The sequence below is a fragment of the Myotis myotis genome, unplaced genomic scaffold (assembly GCF_014108235.1).
Source record: "Myotis myotis isolate mMyoMyo1 unplaced genomic scaffold, mMyoMyo1.p scaffold_m19_p_7, whole genome shotgun sequence".
Classification (NCBI taxonomy): domain Eukaryota; kingdom Metazoa; phylum Chordata; class Mammalia; order Chiroptera; family Vespertilionidae; genus Myotis; species Myotis myotis.
Window position 1 is genome coordinate 15,048,043 of NW_023416379.1, and position 17,776 is coordinate 15,065,818.

Below are 17,776 nucleotides of genomic sequence, written 5' to 3' on the forward strand. Positions count from 1 at the left end.
CAATAAAGACTCAAGATTTTCTGTTATAATACAGATGTCACCAGGCATGTGTTCTGAAGAGATAGATATAGGTTTTCATTTTGGAATTATTTTTAACCATGCAGTCTATCCATTTCCATACATAGCCTGTTTGTAGTTTATATGCTAATCTCATGCCTCTGTCTCTCTCTGTATAACCTGGGACAGCCCAGTGTCTGTAATGAGATTTGAAGTGCCTCTCATACAACTATAGTGCGGAGGTTTATAAATAAAGAAATGTGTTGGTTGCTAGTCACAAGAAAAAGAAAATATCAGTAAAAGATGGAAAAAGTATTTGTTGTTGGCATTTTGAGAGTATTGGTGTTATTGATGTTTTTGAAAGGGTTGTCAAATAATTGAAACAACACTTCCAGAAACACATAAGGATAAAAATCATATTTATATATGATCTATATGGTATAAAGCTTAGTGGTAGAAGATATTTATAATTTTATATGTGTGCATATATTTAAATACTTATTTCCAATTATAATTTTAGTCACATTGTGTGCATGAACTATTTTTCTCACAACTTTTTTTATTTACAAACTGCCGGTTTAAGTAACTTAATGAGGTATTGATTTTTACTGATATAGTAGGAATTACAGCTTGAGTTCAAACTATATTCATATTTAGGAAGCATGCAGATATGGACATTTCTGGAGAACTGACTGGTAGGGTAATCATAAGGAAGCCCACTTTTATGGATAATAATCCATCCTAAGAAGAAGGAATTGACTTAGTAAGAAAAGTTTAAGTGTGAATTTTTCTCTCTGTTACATCACATTACTTTGTAAGTTGGGCATTGGGAAGACTGCAGTGCAGTTCCTTTGGGGAGGACAAATGTTTAGAATGTGTCTTTGAAAACATGATATGAGCTACCAGGAAAGGCCTTCAGAGCGCATATCAACTTGGCAGCACTAATGAAACAAAGGTTTGCATGGAGCACTGTGAGCAGACCTGGACTGGGCTGATGATGAATAATCCAGACCGTGGAAATCAATTTTAATTGGTTCTTTACATGATTGAACTCAGAAGGGTGCAACCAGGAAATAGTGCCCCCCCCCCCCCCCCCCCACACGCACACACACACAACACCACCACTCGAGCACACTCTTCAGGGTCAATCTTTCTCAACCCTTCTCAGAATTTTGAGAAGATTCAAAGCCTTTCAGTTAATTTTAGATATTAAAAAGAAAAATCAAGTGTAAATCAAGATTCTAATTTTACCTACAATTTAATTCTTGTCTCTTTTTCTTAGCTCAAGCCTAACCTAAGGCTTAAGAACAATATAGAGCTGTATTTCTTTCAAAATTCTAACCTAACAATTTGTTTTTCTAATAGGCGGATTTAATCTATTCACATATATTGAAGATAATGATTAAAATTGATGGTTAATGATATGGATTTATTTTTGAAAATTATTTTGTGATTTCTACTTTATATACATATACTAGAGGCCCAGTGCACAAATTCGTCACCAGTGGAGTCCCTCAGCCTGGCCTGTGGGATTGGGCCCAAACCGGCTTTCTGACATCTCTAGAGGGGTCCTGGATTGCAAGAGGGCCCAGGTCAGGCCAAGGGACCCACAGGTGCATGATCGGAGGTTGGTCATCTGGGGAGGGACCGCAGAAAGGCTCCAGGGCATGTGTGGCACATCTTGCTCAGTCCTGATTGGCCGGACCCCAGCAGCAAAGCTAACTTACCAGTCGGAGCATCTGCCCCATGGTGGTCAGTGCACATCATAGTGACTGGTCAACTGGTTGACTGTCTGCCCCCTAGTGGTCAGTGCACATCATAGTGAGCAGTTGAGTGGACTTAGCATATCATTAGAATATTATGCTTTGATTGGTTGAATGGACGAACAAACGACCAGATGACCGGATGACCAGACACTTAGCATATTGGGCTTTTATTATTATATAGGGGATATATATATATATATATATATATATATATATATATATATGAAAATAATTAGAGGCCTGTTGCACAAAGATTTGTGCATTAGGCCTTCTTTCCCCTGGCTGCCAGCACCAGTTTTCCTCTGGCACCCGGGACCCAGACCTTCACTCTGGCCACCGCTTTCAATCTTCGCTCTGGACACAGTCTTTGCTGAGGCTGGAGCCTTTAGTCTTTGCTCCTCGCTCCAGTGGGAGTCTTCAGTCTCCAGCCAGAGCTGCTCCTGTAGCTCCTTCTGCCCCCCACCCTCCTCCTCATAGCTTGATTGCTGCTTTGCCTGCAGACCTTGCCGACAGGCTCCTGGGTTCCAGGGGGCCGCCTTGCCTGCAGTCCGGCTTTCCAATCATGATCATGGGCTGCAAGCAAGGCAGCTCCTGGGTCCTGGGGTGTCACCTTGCCTGGGGCCCGGCTTTCCGATCATGATCAGGATCACAGGCTGCAGGCAGGGCAGCTCCTGGGTCCTGGGAGGCTGCCTTGCCTGCGGCCCAGCCTTCCGATCATGATCAGGATCACGGGCTGCAGGCAGGGTGGCTCCTGGGTCCCGGGGTGTCACCTTGCCTGTGGCCCGGCTTTCCGATCACGATCACGATCACGATCACGGCTGCAGGGTCCCACTGCCCAGGGCTGCACAGAGGGGTCCCAGCTGGCGGTGGGGCTTAGGCGGCACACGGGGGCTGGATGGCGGCTTGTGTTGGCCTGCCCTTCTTGCAGTATGCAAATTAGCTGCCATCTTTGTTGGCAGTAAATTTGCATATTGCGCTGATTAGCCAATGGGAGGTGTAGTGAAGGTATGGTCAATTACCATGTTTGTCTATTATTAGATAATATATCTTTATTATCTTTTTATGCTTATCTGCCTTCTGTTGGATTATTTCTTTGTATAGCTCTATTATTTTAGACAGTTCAATCTGTTCAATATTAATTTGGCATTTTGTACATATTAAACTAAATATATATATTAACTTATTTCAAACAGCTTTGTTCTATTTCAAAATGTTTGTTGAATGATAAATAAAACAACTTCTTTTGGTACTGTATCATATAATTGTATTATTATAAACAACATATTGTATATTAAATGTCTATATGTAATATATATGTTTACATATATAAACCTATATATGTAAATATAATATTAATTACATGTACACTAGATGCATATTTAAAGCATGTTATATAATATATAAATAATATATAATTGCATAACTATATATACTATGTAATTATGTATAATTATATAACAATATATAACTATAGCTCTATATAACTCTATATAATACATACGTGTATGTTATATATCTCTACAACTTTTATTCTCTTTTGTCAACTAAATTCTAAAAATAGGAACTGTGGCTTATAATTTCTTTATTACTTTTTTTCCAACCTAGCCTGTGCTAAAAAAATTAATTAAAAAAATTTAATAAATACTCAAGCTAATGTAAAATTGTTTAAGCTATATTAATTATTTACCTACTAACTTATTATAACCATTTGTTCCCAAGTGGCATACTTATATGAGAAATCTAGAAGTAGGGATGATGCATAGTGAAATAAGTGATACAAATATAAATCAGTAATTTATTACAGAAACAGTTTTTGCATGGAGGACAAGTACACAGTCCTTTGTGAGTTACGATTAAGCAGCCTCACAGAGTTAAACTTATTAAAGGGCCTTATTAGCAATGCACAGTCATTCATAGGGCGCAGCCAGCTCCATCTCCTATTGAATCAGAACCGAGTGTGTTAGATTTGTATGCTTCTTTTCCACAGGGGTTTTGGTCTGTTTTAAAAGCTATGGATGTTGATGGATTAGAAAGGAACATGGTCAATATTGCTTGAAAACATGTAATCCCAAACTGCATGCTTCATTGAGCTGCTTAAAGTAGTGTAACTTTTGTTTAAAAAGAAAATGTAGGTAGGAGAAGTGAAAACAAGTTGGAGGAAGCTAAATCCACAAGTGAAGGTCAGTGACGTGTGTTAAGTTGGGAGGGGAAATGTCTTTGGTAATCTGTTCTGAGTGCAACAATCTACAGTAGAGCTATATTAGAGCTAGCCATCTCTTCAATAACAATTTGTCAGTAGCTGTGAGGAAGTTTAAACACTTCCTGACAACACACATAATTAAAAATCTTCTCTATGTTACACAATGGACACTGTTTGTATTGGTGTCATTTATCCAATGACACCACAAACTACATAAATGATATAGTTCATAAATTCACAAATCTTTCTCAAGGGGACATCAACCACTAAACTTGTATCAGCTTAAGTCTGATCTAGCTTATTACCTAGTGTCCATCTGATTGATACTCCAAGGTGTATATGAAAAAAAGATGGAGGTCTAAATCACAATTTGCAAGGGAGAAGTTACTGCGTCAATTGATTCCTTGAACTACAAATGGTCATCTGCAGGACCTCAAGTCTCCCACTGTTTTTTTCATACACAGTTATAAATGTTTGGCTGACTTAAACCCAGTGGTCTGGTCCAGAGCTTACTCTGTGAGTACCTTTCTCCTTTGTTTTTGCTTTTTGTTTTTTGTTTTTGTTTTTGTTTTTTTTTATGTAAAAACTACTGCCAAAATATATAGTCTGTAGCGTTTGCTGGAGGAACACTCTTCCTGGTTTTAAACATGAACTGTGAGCTCTGGATCCTGTGTTTTGAGACCCCATTTTTTAAACAACACATTAACAATAGTTCATTTAAGCATGTAAATTTAAAATTTTATAGAAAAATTGGAACTGGGTGTGAGGGTGGGAATTAATAAGGGATTTAGACTAGTCTTGTTACTGGGAACAAAAGAGAAAATTTCCTGGTGGGGAAATTATATTTTTTCCTCCTGAGAACTATGTGAAATTTATTTGTTTTTACCTTAAGACATAAGAAACAGCAAGAACTTTCCTTGGTAAGTTTAAGGGTATGTGGAGCAAGAAATTCTGGGTCTCAGTATACAAGGATAGAGAGGGAACTAAAACTTATTGAGAACTAAATTATGTGACACTGGGTTGCTATAAGGATGCAATATATAAAGAATGCAAATTGCCTTCATAAACCTCAAATAGAAAGTATTAAAGCATCTTTTATTGAGACTTCAGCATGGTAAGCACCAAATAAATGTGTTAAATGGAAAGACAAGCATGTAAAAAATGAATTTAGACATCTGTACAAGATTGTGTAACAAATATAAACTTGAGTCACTTTACCAAATATTTTGCTCAACTGACATTGAGCAATTAGCAAGTAGCTATTGAGAAACAACAATAGGATTAGCTATATATATAAAAGGCTAAGTGACCATCTGACCATCCTACCGGCTGGTAGGTATGATGTGCACTGACCACCAGGGGGCAGACGTTCAATGCCCAAACTGCTGAGTTGTGGTGACTTGGCAGCAGTGGTTCTTGAGTGACGCACCCAGGGACCAGTGAGGAGGGAGCCTGATTCTGGGGTGCGTCACCCAAGACCTGCCTTCTCCCAATCCGGGACCCCTCGGGGGATGTCGGGGAGCTGGTTTTGGCCTGATCCCCACAGGCCAGGCGGAGGGACCCCACCTGTCAGAGGGACCCCGCTCACTCTGCAGATACCCTCTGAGCCACGGTGCTGCCCCAGGTGTGGCTGGTTGAGGAGGGACCATGGAGAGTGGCTCCAAGGAGTGTCTGGCCCATCTTGCCCAGTCCTGCCCCGCTGGCCACCTTCTAATTAATTCCCTTTCAATGGGTACAAATCCGTGCATTGGGGCACTAGTCTCTATATACATGAAAGGCTAAGTGATAGTCCAACCGTCTGACCAGCTGGTACATATGACACACACTGACCACCAGGGGGCAGATGCTCAATACAGGAGCTGCCGAGTTGCGGTGACTTGGCAGCAGCGGTTCTCGGGTGATGCACCCCAGAACCAGAGAGGTTAATTTCCTTTCAATGTGCACAAATCTGTGCACCGGGCCACTAGTAGTGACTATAAATATACCTTTAGATCACTTGACATTTTAGTCTTTTGTCAGTAGAGCACCACATAATTGACAGATAGTTTTACTTTGTAGTAATAGTAAGAAAAGTGCTATGCTTTGCACACTACTGCTTAAGTTAAAGGTCAGATCTTTGCATCTAGTTTACAGCCTGTGTGTTGAAGACACATTGCTGCCCGACAGAGACTACATGGATCTTCTCCATGGACTCCTGCTGACGGTTGGTTATTCATGGTAACCACAGTGATTGACTACAATCATGTTTTTCCCTAAATGATTATTTTAGACTGGTTAAGTTAAACTCAGTTCAATTAGAAACAAAATATTGTTTTGTCTTTTGGAGAGTACCAGTTTTTGTTGTTGTTGTTGCTGTGAGGAATGCAAAGATGAAAATGCCATGGGCACTGCCCTTCAAGAGCTTGCAATCCTGTCATAGGTAAAAACATGCTAAAATGGGCGCGTTTAGAATAAAACAGCTACTTTGAGGGATAAATAAGTGAGGACAGAGGAAAAAATGAGTGGGAAAGAAACCAAAATATTGAACTAGTGGGCTGTCATTTGTGTCAAGAGCCTGAAGAATATAAAAAAGAAACAAGTATCAAGTCTAAAACAATCAACATAGATTTTCCCTTTTATTTATCAGTAAGCTCAAAGGAAGATTGATAATATGTGTAATATTATTGATAATAGAAAAAAATTACAAATAAAAATAAGAGAAAATAAGGTTATAGTTGGCAGTTTTTCTAAATGTACTATGTTTAATACCTTCAATAATTTTTGTGGGGAAATGGCATAGAATTATAATCAGCCTTTTTGTCAAAGCAGCCATTTCATGATTGGGATAAAGTTTACTGAATTCACATGCCCCAGAGAGCTTTGTCAGGCACCATGGTGGTTGCTCATTTCATCACACTGCAAGACTCAATTGTCTGTGTAAACCATAAAAGGTTTTACAGCATCTAATAAATGGAGCTGACGAGACGTAAGGCCTTTGCTGTCATCATTCTAATGCTATGAAACACACCATGTAGAACCTGATCATTTATTTTTTTCTGTTTTAAAAATGCTATTGGGGAATCTTTGAGTGGATCATAACAGCGTTGGGAGGACCCGCTGTGAAATTCCCACTGTTGTGAAGGGATGGTGAGGAATACACCAACACGCAGCACTTTAAAAGCGTGGAGTTCAATCCTTTACCTGAGGAACACACACCATCTTGCGATAGTGGGAGAGGGGGCCTTTCTGCCCCTCACCCAGGTGCTCCCCTTCGGGCCGACTTCCTCCTCCTCAGAAAAGCCCTGGAACTCCCTGGGGTCCTCACCGCAGTGTTCCCTCTCCAGGTCCCTCTCCAGGAGAGCTGCTAGCTAAGGGGGGAGGGAGGGTGGGACATGCACGCAGGCCTGTGTCTGGAGTTTCCTTGGCCACACATTCTTTGGGACCATCCTCAGTTTTCCGGAATTCTAATAGAGCGCTGTCAGACACATGGAGCACGTCACTCCCCCCAGCCATGCTCATAGCTCCATTTCTCCAGAGGGCAAGGGGAGGATCATGCTTACTCTACAGACAGAGTCAATCGATTTCCATTCAGTGTGAGTCATGTTTGCTTTAATTGGTACCTACTCAATGCCCATTCTAAGGCAGTCAGTATGCTCAGGTGATGAATTGCTTTTCATTTGGCCCTGACAGTTTGTGGATAGATTCTCAAAGGCGATAGTACCTTGTTCATCTGAAACTGGGAATTTTAGATCTACAGCCAGATGGCAATGCACTGACATTAAATCATACTCATTGGAAGAAGTATAAAAGTAACGTTTTAAATCCTCCATGCCAGCTTTCACACTGTTCTAAACAAAGAAGGTAATGCATGAAATGGTACTAATAAGACATACAGAGCCGGAGAAAAAGACCATTCAATTGATAAGTGAATTTCTATCTCAGGTTGAATCATAGTGATTAGAATTGAATCACTAACAGTAGATTGAAGGAGTAGATTGAGGGAATTGCAAGACACAGTTTACAGTCAAGACAAATTGTCTTTCACTTCAATTTTATTTAAGAATTACATTTTCCATTCGGTAGCAAAAATCACAAAAACAAACCAATTTATCAGAAGAGTATGAAAGATATTTAGTCAAGTCCTGATGCCTTATAGAGATATATATTTTTTCCTTTACTCCATTTTACACAACTGAATAGAAGTAAACAAACCATATTGCTAGTTAAATAGTGTAGGGAACATTTGTACTTTACATAGATTTGATTTACATTTAATGTTATTATCTGAACAGAGAATGTTGAATTTAAAAAAAATATCAGAAATCATTGAACAATATTTACAAGTAAAGAAAAAATGGTTAAAAGATTTAAAACAGCCTAACCTAATAGCATAGCATGTAAGAAAGACATGACTAATATCCTGTCTCTTGACTCCTACAAATGGAATTTCTAATATGTAATTCATAAAGTGATTTCTTACATGTTATAGATTGCCGCTATTATAATATTTTTTGATATATTTATTTGAGCTTTTGGATTCCTTGAGAAACCTGGTATACTCTCTAATCAAGAAAACTAAATGCTGTTATTCATTAATTCAACATATATTTATCACATTCCTACAAGATAAAGCCCTAACTTTACACAACTTAGGCACACTAGGAAGCAAGATAAAAAAGGAGAAAGCAGAAAATTACACTGGGATATGATATATAATACAATAAGTTATTATGTAGTGTTTTTAGTACAGAGCATGGATCAGTCTTGGACAGAGGTGGGTGGGTTGTATAATGAAGTTGATTTCAAGATGAGTCCAGAATGATTGGCAGTGATTACCACTACAGTGAAGAGGGATAGAATAAGAATCTACCAGGGTTAGGGAACAGAGTGTGGAACAGAGGGTGCTAAGCCTTAGTAAGAAGATTACATGATATCCTTGCTTTTAAGGATGTGTTAAGAGATTTACTTTTCTGAAGCTGAGTGAATGATATGAGAAGTAAATAGAGAAGTAAGCCAGTGCCAGATAGTACCTGGACTTTAAACTGAGGGAGATAGAGATCTAGTGAAAGATCTTAAGAAGGAGATACAAAGTTCACTCTGATTGAAAGACAGGGACTGACATCACTGGACAGGACAATCATCTTAGGTGATTTTCTTGCTTTAAATCATGCAATGGCTTCCATTCTCCTTAGTACAGAGTCTGATCACCTTAAAACAGTTTCCAGAGATCTGCCGTTGTTTCTTTAACCCTGATACCAAATTTCAGCCACATTGCAGCAGAATGTTTCATGCTAAGAAGACTGGTCTCCAGGACATTAAAAATAGTGCTTTCTGCCTAGGACACCTCTCCTTTTCCTCTTTGTCCAATCAATACCTAGTCATACTTTAAGCGCAAATGTCACTTTCTCCAGGAAACCTTCCCAAACTCACCCATTCCCACTTAAGCTGGTTTTCATTTACTATGTGTCTTCAAGACCCACCCCTCCCCTATACTGTCACTATCATATCATCATCATCATCATCTGATAACATCATTGCATAAAAAAGCTTATGTTCTTAAAAATGGAATGTGAATAACTTTTGTATGATATTATATGAAATAAGAATAATAAAGCTGTTAATGGTGGAAACAGAGCTGTGATTCCAAATTTACTCATTTTTCTCCCCACTGGTAATAAACTTTCTCCATAAATGCTTCTTGAATAAATGGGTTAGAATGCTCTAAAGCTGGGGCCATGAGACCAATACGAGGTGGTTATAGATGTAATAAAGGGCCTGACCAAGGGAATGGCATGGAGTTGGATGGATGTGGATGGGCTCTAGAAGGATAGGGATGAAGGAGATAAAGGGGGAGAAATGACTGGGCCAGAGATCGGTAGTGAAGAATAGTGATATAACAGTGGTTGACCTTCAGGTTTCTGGCTTGTGCAATGGCTTGATGATGGTACCACTCCCTGAGATAGGGAGCCCAAAGGCAGAGTTCTTATAGAAGCTCAAGATGATGACTTCAGTTTTATTCATGTTGCATTTCTTGGCCTGAAGGTTCTACAAGTAAAAATATGCTAGAGACTGTGGAAGGGGGTCTGGAGCTCCTCAGGGTAATTGGCTAGAGAGGCATGAGTCACCGGCATGGGAGGGGGCGGGAGGTGTATAAAGTGATAAGAAAGACCTGCCCCACAACCTTGAGAAACACAACCATTTTGGAATTGGGAGAAGAATAATGAAGCTACTCAGGTGCAGTGAGGTAATAACAATAGCTAACATTTGTTGTAGGCTTGCCACAGACAATGCCAAATGCTATATCATTTAATCAATCTGACAACACAACGAAGTCTATTTTCCTATATCTCACTTTCTCTTTCATGTTTTACAGCCATCAAAGTAATGTACATTTGTATAAAATTTACAGTGATATAAATACACAATTTAGAAGCTAACTGTGCTATATAATCCATTCCATGAAACAACCTTTGGCAAAGATTAGTGCATATTCCTCTATCTTTTCCTACTCTCTGCATATTTATTGCTATTGATAATTCTTTTTTTAAAAAAGATTGGGTTACTTTTGTGCAACTTAATATTTCCAGATGATTGCAACTGATTTACTTTATATTTTAAAATAGCTGCCTGGTGTTCCATTGTACGGATACAATCAGCAGTCCAAGTACTGCTGCAATGAGTAATCTCTACATAAAGATCTTAGACATGGGTGAAAATAGGCTAGAGTGAAACATCAAGGGAAAATGGCTCAAAAGTGGGCTCAAAAGAGAGAAGCCCAACAAACATCAGGTCACGGAAACTTAAAGATAACTGGATAATAAGACAAAAATGATGGGGATATTAACTTTAACTCTAATGGAGCAAGTCAGAGAGCGTGGTAGAGGGTGAATGAAGGATGACTAAGAGAAGATAGTGATTCTACTTATTTATTTTTTAAAAGTTTATTTTATTTTTGGTTAATCCTCACCTGAGGGTATTTTAAGGGAATGGAAAGGAAGGAGGGAGGGAGGGGGAAGAGACAGAGTTGAGAGAGAGAGAAACATTGATGTGAGAGAGTCACATCAACTGGCTGCCTGACCAGGGCCAGGATCAAACCTGCAACCCAGGTACATGCCCTTGACTGGGCGGCAAACCCATCACCCTTTAGTGCATGGATCGATGCTTTGACCACTGAGCCACTCTGGCCAGGGAGTAAACATTTTATTTTTAATTAAAAATTATTTATTTTTCAATTATAGTTGACATATAATGTTGTATTAATTTCAGGTATACAGCATAGTGATTACACATTTTTATATCTTACAAAGTGATCACCTCAATAAGGCTAGTACCTTTTTGACAGAGTTGGTGATTTTAAACAGCTTTTCCAAAAAATTTAAAGGAGAGAAGAAAAAAGAGGGTGGTAGAAAGATTTATGAGGTTGAAGAACCCTACAAGTGATACCATTTTAAAAATCCAAAGCCATTTTGATAACATCAAAATATTTTTCTTTGATTTGTAATTGAATGAATATAGAAACATCAGAGAAGGTAGTGATTGTATAACTAAAGACAATATGTATCACATACTTTGACCTATATGTAAAGGTCATCAAAGTATGCATGTGATCGAAGCAACATGATTTCTTCTTCTTTCTTAAAAGTCTATTATGAAACATTTAAGACATAGAGTCAGATAGAATATTATGAGGAACCCATTATATCTACCATACATACTAAAAAATAAGATTGTGTCGAATTTCCTAAAAACTCCATGATATCCCTCTGATGTATCTCTCTGTTTTCACCTGAATACTTCCCAATGCTATACATTTGGTGAGTCCCCTGCAAGAGATAATGTTTCTTCTAAGAATATAGTCCCATTTTGTCATTTTCAAGGAAGATGACAACTAACAGGGATTAGTATAATGTTGATCTATTATTTGACACTATAAGAAATGCTCAATTTTAAAACAATTTAAAATATATTCTCATACAAGTGTAGTAAAATAAATTTGAGAAGATAATTTAAGCTCCATCAGCTAAGTTAATTTTCATGTAACCTAGACAGTCTGGGCATTATAGTAAAAGATAAAGCTTATGAAATAAGCTAAAGCTTTTGCTTTGACTAATGCCCCTAATTTCATGCTATTTCTTATTCTCAGAATATCTTGTGCTAAGCATGATGTTTGGGGTTAATCCTCTTAGTCAGAAGCACCAGTCTTCCTTGTGGCTTATGGTGTCCCTTTGGTGGGAAGGGTGTGCTGTTTATAAAAGTGAGTCTCACGGCAGTCCCAGCCAAGGCTCTGGGCTAGAGGCATGAGATGAGAGGAGGAAAAGGTGGGGCATTATTCTAGCGACACATGACCCAGTGCACCTTCACCTGGTATTCCTCTCATCCACTCCTATAACTGTGGCCACATTAAAATGTCACGGAGTATAGCTAGACATGTTCTGTAAGCCAGGAATGTTTGGTCTTTCACAGAGATGGCTTTCAGTGTTCAAAGTAAAATATTTCAACTTTATATTATTAAAAGATGTCATTATTTTTACAAGATTACTTCCCCACTTTTTAAAATTAACTGAATTACATTTTGATTTATTAACCATTTTTGAAACAAAAATATAGTTTAGGAGGCTCAGAAAGGCCCCCATATTTTCTTTTGGAAAAAAGTATTTTAGCCTCATAACCACAAAACTTCAAATCAACACACGCATGTAGCTGCTTTGAGACAGGCTTGTCTCAGGTGTTGGGAAGTCAAACTCAGCCCTTTTCTTCAAGAACCGCCAGGCTCTACTTGCAGATGCAATCAGCATCAGACCTGCTCTGTTTCAAAGATGGGGCTTCCCTAGAAGATACCTGTACCTCAAACATCCACTGAGTTTCTCTGGACTTCAACTCTCGGACACCCTGTTCCCTTGAGCAAGACAGAGGAATGTTCTGGAGCCTTTGCTCTACCTCTGAGGGTCAAGGCCATCACATAAGATAGAACAGATAAACCAAATGATAGGGCTCCCCAGGCTGCGACACCCTTGGGGGTTCTAGGGCAGTCCTTCCCGAATCCCCTGCTCATATTCCCCGTCCCCACCACGCCACAGCCCAGCTCCCCCTGGCAGACATTTGATCACCTGACCTGACGGGGTGGTGCCATCACCCTGTGAGGCTGGTCTCACTCTCCAGCTCCTTCCCCTATTTCTTCCCAGCTTCCACCCTGGTATTGATAAAATGGGTTCTGTTTCTTTTACTGTTCACAGTTCTTTCTTACCCTCTGTGAGCAATGACTTTTCAACTAGGCCTGCCAGATAAAATATAGGATGCCTAGTTAGATTTGCATTTAAAAAACTGTGGTATGTCTCAAGTATTTCACGAAACATACTTATGCTACAACATTTTTATTTGTTGTTGATCTGAAATTCAAATTTATTGGAGGTTCTCCCCCAATCCCCCCTAATTAGGCAACCCTACATTCATCTGGCCAAGCCCCAAGTGACCACTGTGTTACTGTTTTGGGGCCTTGGATGTGAAAGCTCTAGCAAGTTTGTAGCTCCCTCTGCTGGGAAGTCTGACCACATCTTGGACTTGAGCTCCACTCGGAGGCTGCGGGCAGGGGAGTAATGGGTGCCATGGGAAAAACATGTACAATGATTATAGGGTGTGGTGAGTGAACCTATTTGCATAAAGCAGGGGGTATTTTGAAGATTTCGGCTGGGAATTGGTTTTTTACCTCAGTTTTTTTCTATATTTTAGGAATTTTTACAACCTTATGAAGTCACTTATTCTTTAATTTTTTTGCTTTGATTAATTTTGAAATCATAACACCAGCTTTTTATTTCTCCTGCTCCACAATGAACACATATCAAATTCTTTTGATATTCACTTGCAGCTTGACTTCCAGAAAACTTGAAACTATTTTTGGAATCCTGTTTTGTGGCTTTAGGGGATTAGAGGATCAGAAGGCAGAAGTGGGATATTATTTTCAGTGATTAGTGTTCTAGCGATAGAGAATTTGAAAACTCTAATTGGAGAAAATTGCTACTAACAGGTTTTTCTTATCATGATGTTGTTGTCTTATTATATTTTGCCTCATTGTGACAGCTGTTCTAATATTTTCCCCAAGTAATTTGATAGATATATGCTGCAAAGTTGCTGAGGTGTAAAAAATATTTATAGTATGTTTCTTAACCTTTACAATCAAGTAGTGCAAAAATGGACAGCTTAGCAGAATATCCTGGTCTATATTTTATGGATGTTTTTCCAGCTTGCGGCCAACACCAAGCTCTCCATCATTTTTGTTGTTGTTAATCCTCACCCAAGGATATTTTTCTCATTGATTTTTAGAGAGAGAGAAAGGAGGGAGGGAGGGAGAAAGGGAGAGAGAGAGAGAGAGAGAGAGAGAGAGAGAGAGAGAGAGAACATCGGATGTAAGAGAGACACATCAATTGGTTGCCTCCCTCACACAGCCAACTGGGGTGGGGATCAGACCTGCAACCCAGGTACTTGTCCTTGACCTGGAATCAAACAGGTGATCCTTAGGTACTCGGGTCCAATGCTCTAACCACTGGGAAACATTGGCCAGGACTCTCCATCATTTTTTAAAATGTGAGGGAAACTGGCATAATCTGATGAGTGGCCAAGTGAAGGCCTATAGGATTCTTTAAGGTTTATTCTCCATTAAACTGTAATTTTGATGGACTCAGAAACAATGTCTGTTGGATAAAGTAAGAAAGATGGAGCCAGAAAATCTACTCTCTGAGATGGTGTTGGGCTCTGGGTGCTAATCTGAAGGATCTTATGGAAGCAGTACGTAGGTTTTGAGGCCTGGCTGCACGTTCAGGGAGTCAAGGTGCAGCCTCTCGCCCTCACCTTGGTGGGAGAACATTGTGAAGTCAGAGTGTTCATGGTCATCTTCTGGAGAAATTGCTATTGAGGTCTGGTGCCTGGTTACAAATACAGGCAACGTTATAGCTACAAGGAGAGCAGCTAGAACCAGCAAAGCAGAGTGCCAGGTGGCCAGTAAGCACGTAAGGGCCTGGGTCAGGCTTCGTAGCTCAGTCCTATGGACTGGGTCTGCTGTGGGTCAAATGTAAGGAGTCCTGAGAGGCTGTGACTTAGGGAGTGTACAGATGCAGCTTTGAGCACACCATGTTCCATTGAGTATGGCAGCCAAAGTGACAGGTCAGGGGAGGTCAGTGGGATAGCACAGCCTGGGCATCAAGAAGCTGTAGGGATCCAAAATAAATCTCAGATTTGCAGCATGATAAAGGAATAGCGTGGACAGAACATACAGTATTAGTCAACGTCAAAGGCCGCACACTGGCAGCCCAGCAGATACTCTGATGGCCTTCACATTGCTGAGTATAATCTCCAGTTTGCCACAGTTATAACACTCCCTGTGGCCTTATACAAGTTGCTTCAAAAATCCTCACCTGAGGATATGTTTTTATTGATTTTAGAGAAAGGGAGAGTGAGATAAAGAAATATCGGCGTGAGAGAGAATCATCGATAGGTTGCTTCCCATATGCACCCTGACTAGGGATTGAGCCCACAACCTAGGTAGGTATGTGCCCTGATAGGGAATTAAACCTGCAACCTTTTGGTGTAGGGGACATTGCTCTAACTAAGTGAGCCACCTGGCCACGGCAGGTTGCTTCCCATTTTAAGACATCATGCTGCTGGGTCCCTGATGACATTGAATTTGGAAGCTCTGGTTGACATGTTCCTTTTACTTTGATTGATCTGGGGAGCTGAGAAGGGCCGGAATCTTCAGAAGCAGCCTACTTCGGATCGTTGAGAGGAGCTGGGTCAATTAGAGGCAGACAAAGTAAGGTAGCTGCTGACATTGCTAGAGAGAAAACTGTCATCAGACAGAGAAACCAACAAGGCTTCACTTCAATTGATGAAGCCCAGACTGGGAGCCCTTAATGACAGAGAGCCAGCAGACACTTTGTAATAGTCAGGTGTGGGTGTGTTACAGCTCATTGCTACCACTGATGCACTGATGTTGGGGAATTGTTTACCTTCACAAATATATCTGAGAGTAGGATTCCAGGTTGCATTCTTATAACTCACTCTACCTTTCTGACACTCTTTCTTAAATGGACGCATATCGGAGAAGGCAAGCTTTCCAGGGAATGCCCAGAACTCAAAGGCCTGTCTTATCTATGGGTCATGGGGCAGTATCTAAAATTGGTTTAGAAACTTGTTTTGGGTGGTTGAGAAAAACTGAACTGCTCCTAAATGGATGCTAAAATAATGCTTTTTTAGTTACAGTGTCAATATGAAAAGCCACAGTATCACTGGTATCGGTTATTATCCCAAATATATTTTTAAACATTTATAGATCTGTTCCCTTCTTAAACTAAAAAAATGTGACCTTGACAATATAACCCTAAAAATGAGGCATTTGCAAAATTATTCTAACAGTTCAGATCATTTATCTACAGTGTATTTTGCAGGGGTGAGCTAAAAATGAAGCAATCAGGAGAGTTGGCTAATACAGGATTACATCATAATTGGTTCTCAATAAATATTTGGTGAGCGAACAATTGAATTAGTAAAGGGCTGAAACTCCATTTGCATGTTTAGACAACATTTTCTTCAAACTTCATGTGAGGATCAATCTATGAGTTGCTAGAATGATTTTTAAAGCACTCTTTGTAGCACCAAGAATGCCATCTTAATAATCCATCACCTCATAACCAGCTGGGCAGATTCAAGGCATTTTTAGTAAGTCAGAGGGTAACCAGTTTGGGAAAGGCACATGTGTGTCTGTAATGGTAGCCTGAGAGAAAGCAAACCAATGAAAACATAGGGGAAACACTTTCAAAAAGTGACTTAGCTGACCCGTGAAAGTTATCATAGAAAACCAATTCATAACACATTGAGTAAAATGGCAAAGACAACTGCTTCCAACAATCTACAATATTCCATTTGTATATTATGTAGACTATTTCAACTTAAAATATTGGCCTATAGATGGGACACATCAGGATTTTTTTTTTAACTTCACAAGTTATACTTTTCTACCACTTTTTACTAGTGGCCTTTTGAGTGCTTAATGTGTGTGCTGAGCACTGGGCCTATAAGGCAAGGCAAACATGCATTTGGTTTTCATGATGTAGAAAATGTACTTCTATTGTGAAGTTGATCCAATTATGCTCCATTAAAACAAACCCAGTCCCTGTTAGATGGTTATTAACAGATACAAGGCAATAACAGGATTGTCAATACTTCTGAGAACAAAATCACTCTTGAGAAAATGAAAGAGATTCAAGTTCAAGTGGTTGGTATGAAAAAAAGTTACGACGGAAATTATATGCCTCGCCACAAGAGCAATGAGGCAGAACTGAACTTGTTCTTATCTACTGACGAGACATCATCAACAGGGTGACATTTAGTCACAGGCTTGTTCACTGCCATGGACAAGCCTGGCTACAACTGCACTCACTTAAGGAATGACAACTAGGGGAAATTCAGGGAAAGTAGTTTCCCACATATTTACTTATTAAAATATCTTCAACCTCATAGACTCTTTACTATGAGAAATCTGTGGATGTATTTTAGAGGAGTTAGTGTTGCTTATACCAAACTGCCACCCAGGGAGTGAGTGCATGGCTTCTGATTGTGTTAGAAATAGCTAGGGCTCATATCCATCCACCCAGACCTTCATCACTCTTTTAACCTACACACACACACACACACACACACACACACACACACACACTCAGATCTTTTATGGGGTGTTTTTTCCTTAGGGTGGCTATTGATTATTTTAATCTGGTTTCACCTGCACAACTATATTGGAATTACTGAGACATGGAATTAGGCAGCATAGTAAATTATGTCATTTTAGGAA